The sequence below is a fragment of the Teleopsis dalmanni genome, chromosome 2 (assembly GCF_002237135.1).
Source record: "Teleopsis dalmanni isolate 2A chromosome 2, ASM223713v2, whole genome shotgun sequence".
Classification (NCBI taxonomy): Eukaryota; Metazoa; Arthropoda; class Insecta; order Diptera; family Diopsidae; genus Teleopsis; species Teleopsis dalmanni.
Genome location: NC_051847.1, coordinates 163,845,316 through 163,855,521, shown reverse-complemented (window position 1 = coordinate 163,855,521; position 10,206 = coordinate 163,845,316). Strand labels below are relative to the sequence as shown.

Sequence of the window (10,206 nt, the reverse complement as noted above, 5' to 3'; positions counted from 1 at the left end):
AAAACTGAATTTCTCGTTAATTTATTCGTGGCAATTTAATTCTATTAATATTTATAAGCACACTTCATAAATATTTTTAGTGTAACACTGCATTACAAAATAATTACTTTATTAAACATAAATCAAGTGAACATGAAGTAGAAATGTATTTGCGTGTACACTCAAGCAAATTTCGTTGACTTTCATAAAAATATGAAAAATTACGAAAATACGAAAGAAAATGTCAGCTCAAAGGAAAAACTAATGCAGAATACACTCTCTTGCCTTTGCCACACTAAATCATACATTTGTGCGATACGCATCTCATTAAAACAACAAAAAGACAAAAGAAACTAAACTAAATACAAACACACACATTAAATATGTCTAATTACATTTAAATAAGTGTGTGTGTGTGTGGGTGTGTGTATGTACTGTTTAAGTAAACTCACATTTCCCATTTAGCTTTGTAGAGTTTAAGATTGCTTAGAAATTTTTAAGGTCTTGGCAAGTGCCCACCACCACGTTACGTAGGAGAAGGAGAAGGGGAAGGAGAAAATGTGCGTGCATATATGTAAAATTGTACATTAATAAATTAAAAATATTACATAATTATGAGAAAAACAAAAACAAAAGAAAACATATAAATAATTCTATATAAAAATGTGTGTGGGTTTGTGTATATTTGCAAACAAAAAAAGTTTTATATTTAAATAATAATAAATATTTGTGTGTGCCGGAGTGTTTGCATACACAGTACTTTTGTATTTGTGTTTATGTTTGTTACTTGTATTTGTGTTTGTATGCATATTATTATTTGTTGTTGTTTTTTTTTGTTTTTTTTTTTGGCAACATAACCAAATGATAAATGGCGTGGTAATATAAAAAATGGACAAACAGCGGGTGGCGGTAAAACGAAAGCAACAAAAGCTACAAAAACGAACTTAACACAAAATTGGGAAAAATAACGTCCAACTTTTGTGCTATGCGGCGAAGTGAACTAAAGTGGGAGGGCGACAACACAATGGACAAAACATTAAAGTTTGGCGCATTTTTGTCTTTTCATTTTCTTTTAATTTTTTTTTGGTTTTGTTTTATTTTATTTATTTGTATTTAAGCTGTTTTTTTTTGTTTTTTTGTTTTTGTGTGTTTTTGGCTTTGTAAATGTTTTTAAATTTTCGTGCAGGAATAAAAATTCATATGCGTGTGTATTTGTTGAGCACAAAACTGTAACACACCCAGTGACCCTAATTTCATCCTTGAAAATATTTATATATTTCCTTTTGTTGTTTTAATTTTCTATTTTTTTTTTTTGTTTTTGTTTGCTTTCAGCTTTTCATTTATAATTTCCTATAATGCATTTTTCATTTTAACTTATTTCTTTGGCAATGTTATTTGGTCAGTAATGTATGGCGAAAATATTAATATTATTGCTTTGAATATTTGGAGACCTCAAGGAATTTTAATAACCTCAACCTTCTGTCCTTTACGAACATTACGAATGTTAAAAGCTTATGGTATTTATTTAGCAAAGATTACTAGATTTCTGACTAAAAACATATATTTATATATATATATATTTCTATAAATTAATATATCCTAAGATAAGACCCGAATTTATATAGCCTATGTTCGTAAAGGAAACTTAGGGTTACAAAAATTTCTTGAGGTCTCCAGAATATTGAAATATTTATATTAGTCTTTATTATCGAAAATATTTTATGAAATATTTTAATTATAATAAATTTGGCAGGACACGAGTTCGATTCCTGGTACTTGCAGTCTCAAAAAATTATTTGCGAATAATTAAATAAAGAATTATTTCCAAAACCACCGATAATGAGTATTTAGCAATACTCGAAACAGCTGTATTGTCAGCCAAATATTCAATTAATTAAAATAATATAAAATGAATGTTTGTTGTTGTAGTTTACTACTGTTCGAAAAGCCTTTTTATGTATGATAATATATTAATTCAAAAGTTCCCCCTAAATAGCTAAGACTTTAACATTTAAACCACAGATAAGTTTAATTCATCAGAAATGAATGATTTTAAAACATTTTTTAATGAAATTGTATTTATTAAAAGCTATAAATTAAGAAAAAAGTAATAAAACTAGCGGAATGCGATTTCTAACATATCAAAAGTATAGCAAAATTCTAAATTTTCCAATAAGAGATCCAATTAGTTTCCATACAATTGAAAGAGTTCTTGAAACACGAGTTAAAAAGAAGAAATTTCTCCTCTCTCCTTACTAAGAGTATTTTTACTGATTAAAGTCCCACCTGTAAAAGAATATAAGATAGTATAAAAGAAATAAGAAATCATCTTACTTAATTACTATTTCTACCGATACTGATAGAGCATGGATCAATCAAAAAGTGCTCTCCGCTTTCTAAAATATTTTCATCGAGTAGGAGATATCTTCTAAAATTAAAATTTGTCAACTGAAAACTTTGTTTTGCATTTTTCTTTTTGATGTAATTTAGTATCTCTTTCCAAATTAACTGCTTTATAAAAATCTTCTTCAAAAGAAAAATCACTCTCTACAACATTCTCCAAATATCTTGTTTTCGTTGAGGAATTAAACGCACTTATAAAGAAGAATTTGAAATAACATTTATCAGGAATGGATTAGAAGACTAAGATATGTACTTAGCTTTATATTCTATAATAAAAAAACTCATTTGTAATCATACTTAAAACTTAATTTATTTTTTTTTTTGGTTTCATTAAAACTAATTTAACTTAACTGCATATGTATCTCCAAATTACTTAATTTATTCGAATTTTAGTTTAAACTTTAAGTTAATATGATATATATTCCACTTGCACAATGACCTAATTCAATTCAACTTAATTCAACTCAACTTACACTAACAAAAAATAAATTAAACAAAAACGAAACAACCCTAAATCGAGTTAACTTCACTAAAGCATCAGTTTCTCCATATCAACATCCTTTATTTTTTATCTAAGAATTTAATCAGACAGCATGTAACGCATGAATGCATAAGAGGCCCCCAAGAACTATTGCCTCACGACTTCTACATATAGCACTGTGGTTTTACCCCCTTTTACTAATATCCTAAAGGGTCTACACATTTGCATTGACATGGTTGTACGCAAAAATATATAATAAGAAAATTAAAGTAAAAACAGAAAAAAGTTAACCAGTCTACATTTAGTTTGATAAGGACTTGCATTAAATTATCATTCGAAGCCTGAGGAATCTCATTCCTGCGAAAGTCAAAAATTTTATCGGGGTTTTGTTGTTAACATGACTGGAAAAAAATAACATGAATGACATCATAACCAAGTTGGAGGGACGGAAAAGTAAAAGTTTTTCAATGACATTTGGCTTTTATTTGTGTGGAATACATTTTGTTTCGTTTTTTATAAAAGGTGACTTTAATTATTAGTGAACTCAGCAAATTTAATTTATAAATTTAAGTTTATTTTTTTCCAATTTCATTTTTCTTTCAACAGATCCAAAATAAAGTAGTAAATTCAAATGAAGCAAATTCAGCCTTTTGAGATTCTTCTATTTCAATATAAGAAAACAGTTTAGCTAACGTTGATATATGTAATACTACATGTATTGTGGGTGTTAAAAATTCCTATTCAGATTAAAGTTGGTCAGTCCTGTGTAACTATGAACTCAACAAAGCACCGCATTATTCTGGCTTGTCAGTTGCTCTAGCTTGACATAGTAGTCTTCCATAATTTTAGAAGAGAACTTTCAAGAAGTCAGTGTTGTAATTACTACTTGACTGTTTCTATATCTGTATAGATCCAGATATGCGCATCTTCCACTCCTTTAGTAAACTCCACTCGAGCACAAACCTCAATGATGTGAACATTTGCTTGAAAGATAATGATTCATGAGCGTGTTCGACATTATTGTAGTGTCGGAACCGAATAGTCCTGCACTAACTTATTTATTTGCTTCAGTACCGTCGGTGCAACAAGAAAATACTTCAGAGTGTCACTCTTCTAAATCATACGATTGCAAATGAAAACTTTGAGCAAAATTCCATGTTACATGCGATCTGACCTTCGCAGTTCGCTATGCCAGGAACCACCCTGTAGATAAAGCTTTATCTGCTAAGACTTCAATGCATAACAAAGTGCACTTGAGCTGCACTTAAATCTGCTGTCTGATTAATAAATAACTAGAGAGGGCTTAAACCAATTAGGGACTTCAGTGCTGTTGTGGGGAAGATACGTATTGTCTTTTTAATAAATAGATCACAGGAGCAAAATTAATTATGGGCTCTAGTGCTATTGTGGCATAGGTATTTATGGTACCTGTCATAGCTATATATACAAATCTTTGCAGATTGTTATATTTAGCTATCGCAGTATTTTTATTTTGTGATTTGTTTTAGGGCTGCGTAAGACATAATGAGCCTAATCATTGTAGAGTAAATGCATAAGAGTATAAGAGTGGTTAACGTTCAGATTCTACAGTAGAAATATCAGCAAGCCAACAAATCGTGAGTAGTTTCGTCAATTATGTTCTGCAAGTGCTCCAGTTTAGACGTTTAAGTAGTGCACTCATCAGCTGTTTCTCTTACAGACAGGATACAGGATATAGACCCAATACTTAGTTTAAACTATGTAAAGAATGATACGATCATTGCTTTTTTGGATTTTTATATGAAAAACAACTAATTTTAATAATATCTTCGTATTTAGCTTACTTTACGTTCTTCAGCAATGTTTCTTAACTATTAGTCGTATTTCATACTGACCGGTGAAATATTTAATATGTTTTGGAAGGATTAGTACCCATAACTTTCATATATTGCACCTTCCATATAATAATATGAATAAAATAATAACGAAATACAATATTTTATGGGCTGGTGGTGATGATGGGGTCGACCGGTGATTAATAAACCTTGATCTATAGTATTTATAACTCAGTTTCAAAGGTTCAAAACTTAAAGCAACTTTCCTGAACCGATTCTTTATCTTCAAAATGAATTTTAACTTACAAGACCCACCAAAAAATATTCAAAATCTATAGATACATATGTGAAAATAAACCAAAATTTAATCGGTTTAAGATCATCTATGATATCAGCGATGCTGGCTTAGAAACACCTAATTTCATTTCAATAATTTGAAGGCAATGCGAAAAGAAGAAGAAAACATCTCGTTTCTTGATTTTATTTAAATGAAGAATATTGCTAGATACCAAAACCAAAAACAAAGATAAATAAGTATATAAGTTTAGTAGAAAAATATACAAAAAAAATACAAAAATAAAATAAAATTAAAACAACAACATTTATATAGTATGTAAGATAGATTGCCTTGGTGCCAAGATTTATGGCATATCAAGAATTTCCCGTTTTTCGTTTCAGTTCGTTTTTTGTTTCCTATGGCTCTTTGGTTCTTTGGTTCTTTGGCTCTTCTTAGATAAAATAAAAATGAGAAAAATATTTGATTTTTTTCCGAATAAAAATGCTTTGAAGATGCTATGCGCTTCAATGAAAAGAGGAAAAATGTCTTTTGGGTGCATTTAAAAATACCAAAGCCATAAATACTTGTTTCATTTCTTGTTTGTGGTTATTTAGGTACTAACGAATTTAAGATAGTTTGACGAATTAGCCTTGTATCTACAATATACATACATACATATGAGAGTAGAAATGTATCTACTAGTTTGTGTGTACAAAGGGCAGTTATGTATATATGTTTCATATTATTGGTATCACTTTAGATACTGCGAAGTGTGTATGTAGAGGTAGTGATTTTGTTTCCCTAGAAGTTAAAAATTTTTAATTTAAATTTTAAAAAGAGAAGATAGTCTGTGGAAAATTTCATAAAAAAAATAATTCAAGCATAAAAAATAAAAAAAATATTTTAAAATATTTTAAAATATTTAAAATATTTTAAAATATTTTTTCCTTAACAAAAAAAAGTGCAAATTTTTAAAATATCGTGTCTCGAAATTAAAATGTTACTCAAATATGCGTAAAGGTAATAAATCAGGTGTTAAAAATTAATTGAGTTATTTGACGATTGTGTGTACTCTTAATAAAAAAAAAATTCAAAAAAATATAAAATAAAAACAAGACAAAATATTAAAAAAAAAAATGTTGCTGACTCTTGCTTATCGTAAATGTATATATGTGCAATTAGTATCTACAGAATGCTGTCAACAACATCATCAACATAACAGCATCATCATCTGGAGTCGTTGCATGGTAAGGTATGTTGCGTCTTTGCGTTGTTACGTCGTTGCGTCGTTGCGTTGTACTTTTCTTGTTTAATACTGATTTTAGGATTAAATTTTTATTATACCAATAACCGAAAGATGGTAAAAATAAATCAAAAACAAGTTTAAACTTAAATATCTCATATTTACTCGTAAGTGGAACTTCTTTTTCGTATTTCGCATTTCGCATTTCACGCACTGCACTTCAAAACCTTGCAAAAGGAATAAAATCAACAAAAATCTCAATCCCCATCCCAATTCCAACTTGGGATGCAGCCAAATGATATATGAAGTATTTCTCTGTACGACATTAACAGCAAACAGGACATGTTCCTTTGTTATTTATTGAGTTTTCAGATAATTTGAAGGTAATAACATTTTTTTCAAGATTGCATGATTTATTTATTCAAGTTTAAGCTAAAATTCGATTGCTATACAAATAATGAATATATAGAAAAAAAGGCTATAAAAGAGATATACAATATTTAAAATTTAAAATCATTTAATCTGACAGTTTTTGCAAGTTTTAAATTTGAATAAATTGCATACCAAATTAGTTTTAGCACGAAAATATATATTAACATATTTATTTTAATTTTGAATAATATGTTTTTTTTTTGGTACCTCTTTATTAAGTAAATTCTTCAATTTTAACAATATTAGCGATTATCGAAAATAGAAATGCGATCACGTTCTCAGATTTACATGTCATACATGCCATACATTTTAAGTAGTTCACCACTCTGTACTGGCAGATTTTTTTGAGTTTATTTTATATATACTTTTTTAAGCATAATTATTTCAGTAGGTGGAGTTGAAGAAATGCTTCTTAATTATAACAATAAATTATTATTGATATATCAATTAGTAAATCATTACTTCATTATGTATTTATTATTAATTATTTATTTGATTCAACTGTAGATTAATTTAGATAAAAATTAGTTTGTTGTAGCTCTACCATTGTTCTTTACTTGAATAGTTGTAATAAAAACCAATCTTTGTTACTAAATTATAATTATATATAATGTTTATTACTTATAGCACAGCAATTCAGACTTTCAGAGTCAAACCGAAGTTGTTTAAAAAGAAACTAACAATGTTACGACGGTAAAAGTTTTTCGGGAAGTTAATGTTAACATTCTACGAAATCCCTACTTCAAAAAAGATTCTGCACTGAATATACAAAAAAAACTACTTGCCAAGGTACCAATACATAAACTGACAGTGAGGTTTCATACATTGCAAGAAAAACAAGATATTACTGATTTCTTGTTGATAAGTCCTGACTTAATAGAAACAGCTTTATTTATATTAGCTATAATTTGCAATAAATAGTCCTTACTAACTAGAAAATTTTTTTATTAAGCAATTCATAAATATGTTAAATGAAAACCTAAACTTCCGAATAATCACAAAATGTTCAGCACATTATAGGTCTTGAAAGTTGATTGTTGAACTCCGTTTTCATATATTTATTTTTATATAAAAATTACTCTTGATATTTTTAGATCAGAACGTGGACTTAAAATATTATAGCATTAATGTAAAGCTTTTCTTCTTAGTACATGAATAAAGATTCCGTAGGTTCTCATACGATTCATTAACAACTCGTTTATTGATCGACTGTAGAGGCTTAGCTCCCATTAAAGGCAATTATATCGAAAATTTACAATTAATTTAAGCTCAAATTTAAGTTAGTTTAAATTATATATATGAAAGTTTATATTAAACTTAAATCTAAGAATTTAATCAATTTAAATTTTATTATTTTTTAATATTTCTATATGCTACTTTAATAAAATTTAATTTGGAATGTAAGAATATAATATTCTGATAAGTTGCGGTTCAATTGAAGCACCTAAAATTTATTGGTTGAAGGTTAGCTCAGCAGATATCCTTCTATATGTAGTATATACATGTCTTTATTCGAAAATATGTAAATGTAAAGTAGTCCTATAAGGATTAAATTTGAACTCAAAAAGTCTTTACTTAAACAATATTTAAATAAAATAAAATAATATTGAATAAAAAATAAATAAATAAAATAAGTGATATTAATAACTATATACTAATATGTACCGTATACAATACATATATTAATTATAATTAAAAAATTATAACAACTATAATATTCCCTTATCCACATATCACAAAAATCACTTTATACTTTTATTCTTTTAACCGATCAGGTGTAGAATTTGATGTCTGTTACTTTTGGCTTATGAAATTAGAGTTTCGTCTATTTAGTATTCAGGAGGGGGCCTGCGTTCTAACTCAAAGGAGAAAAAAATGTTATAATCGTGATAAAAATGCGAAAATAAATATTTTTATTGCGGATGCAATTTGCTGTATTGTTTATGCAAATGTTGCATTATGAGTAGGCAATCCGCAAAAGCGTCAATAAAAATATAACAAAGCATAGAAATTGATTTGTCAAACTGAATTTAGGATTTCTGTAAGTGTCCATTCACATGTCAATTTGCACAAGAAATGAGAAATTGAGTACAAATTTATTTTATTTTTTAGACTTTCGCAGACGCACGTCTTAGTTAGTCTAACTGGACGCACGTCTCAGTGGGCCTAACTGGACGCATGTCATTAAATGTCGCATTGGTTGTCGCTTTACTTCATAAAACTCTAGCTCCGGCTTAGGTATTAAGTATACTTATGTATATTTGTGTATTAAGTATATCTATATACGAATATATTGATTTTTACGGTATTTGTTGTGGATTCATTAGTCATTTCTTTTTGCTTTGTGGTATTACGAAAATAGAGACCCATTGTATCTTATGTTTCATTTATATAATTTGTTTGCTCAATATTATTATTATATATACGTGTATATAATACTCAAAGCTGTTATGTGGTTAGTCAAAAATTCAATTAATTAAAAATAATAAAAAAATTTTTATTGTAATTCTACTACTTTTCGTTAAAAACCTCTCTAAAGAAAAGAATATTTTATTTTAAGAAATAATTTCTTTCATCAAAACGAACTTTAAAATTCAATTTAGTATTCGTGAAAATAGTTTTATTCTAATTCTGTGAATTCTTATATATATCTATCTATTTTAAAACTTGTTGAAATATATTATTCTTTGTAGCACTTTTTTAATACGAAAAAATAAAGATGTTAGCTTTGGCATTGCTCTACCGTCAGTATCCATCAGACACAGTAGCTGCGTTAGGTGTGATCGTGACTGAGAGATCGCTCAGGGTGATAGAAATGTAGGAGCGTCAGATCCGATTGGAAAAACTGTTTCTTTATTAAGTCTTTTAACTTTAACTTCAAACAAGCTACAAGTAAATTGACTATATAATACTTTTCGCATACTTTATGGAGACACTAAGTTTGTTATTATGTGAATTTCAAAAATTTTACATTTTGATACAGAATCTGCTAAAGTCATTAACTCATCACTTAACATTTTGATACAGAATCTTCTAAAGCCATTAACTCATCACTTAACATAATAATGTAGCCAACATATATTAAAGTTTATTTAAATATAGTTTTGTGATAATATTTCACTTTTTAGGGAGTGATAAAATATCTCCACCTTTCGAAAGTTGATCCAGGACGTTGTGTCCATCTGTCCCAGAGTTCTAGTAGTGCTAAAATCAGCACAGGCCATATATCTCCTTCAGTGTTACAAAAACATCTTGAAACAGTTTTGGTTACGTTCCCAGTAATGTGAAAATTATATGAACTGAATTTTATATATCAGATTTACTGAACTTGTCCATACTTTTTTAACAATAATTTACTGTTTTCTTAAATATCATATAATATTAATAATGTACAATAATGTATAATTTTATTTCAAGAAATTTATTTTATTTTATAAATTTTATTTTATATTAAAAAGTTTATTTTATATTATTTTATGATATTTATTTTATTTTTGGAAATTTATTTTATTTTATGAATTTTATTTTATATTAAAAAGTTTATTTTATATTATTTTATGATATTTATTTGATTTCC

General features: G+C 27.6%; 1 protein-coding gene across 1 annotated transcript in view; it reads right to left on the bottom strand.

The window, feature by feature from the left end:
• Positions 1 to 10,206, bottom strand: part of LOC119676078 (putative mediator of RNA polymerase II transcription subunit 17) — a 17,703-nt gene that overhangs the window by 6,418 nt on the left and 1,079 nt on the right. The window lies entirely within an intron of this gene.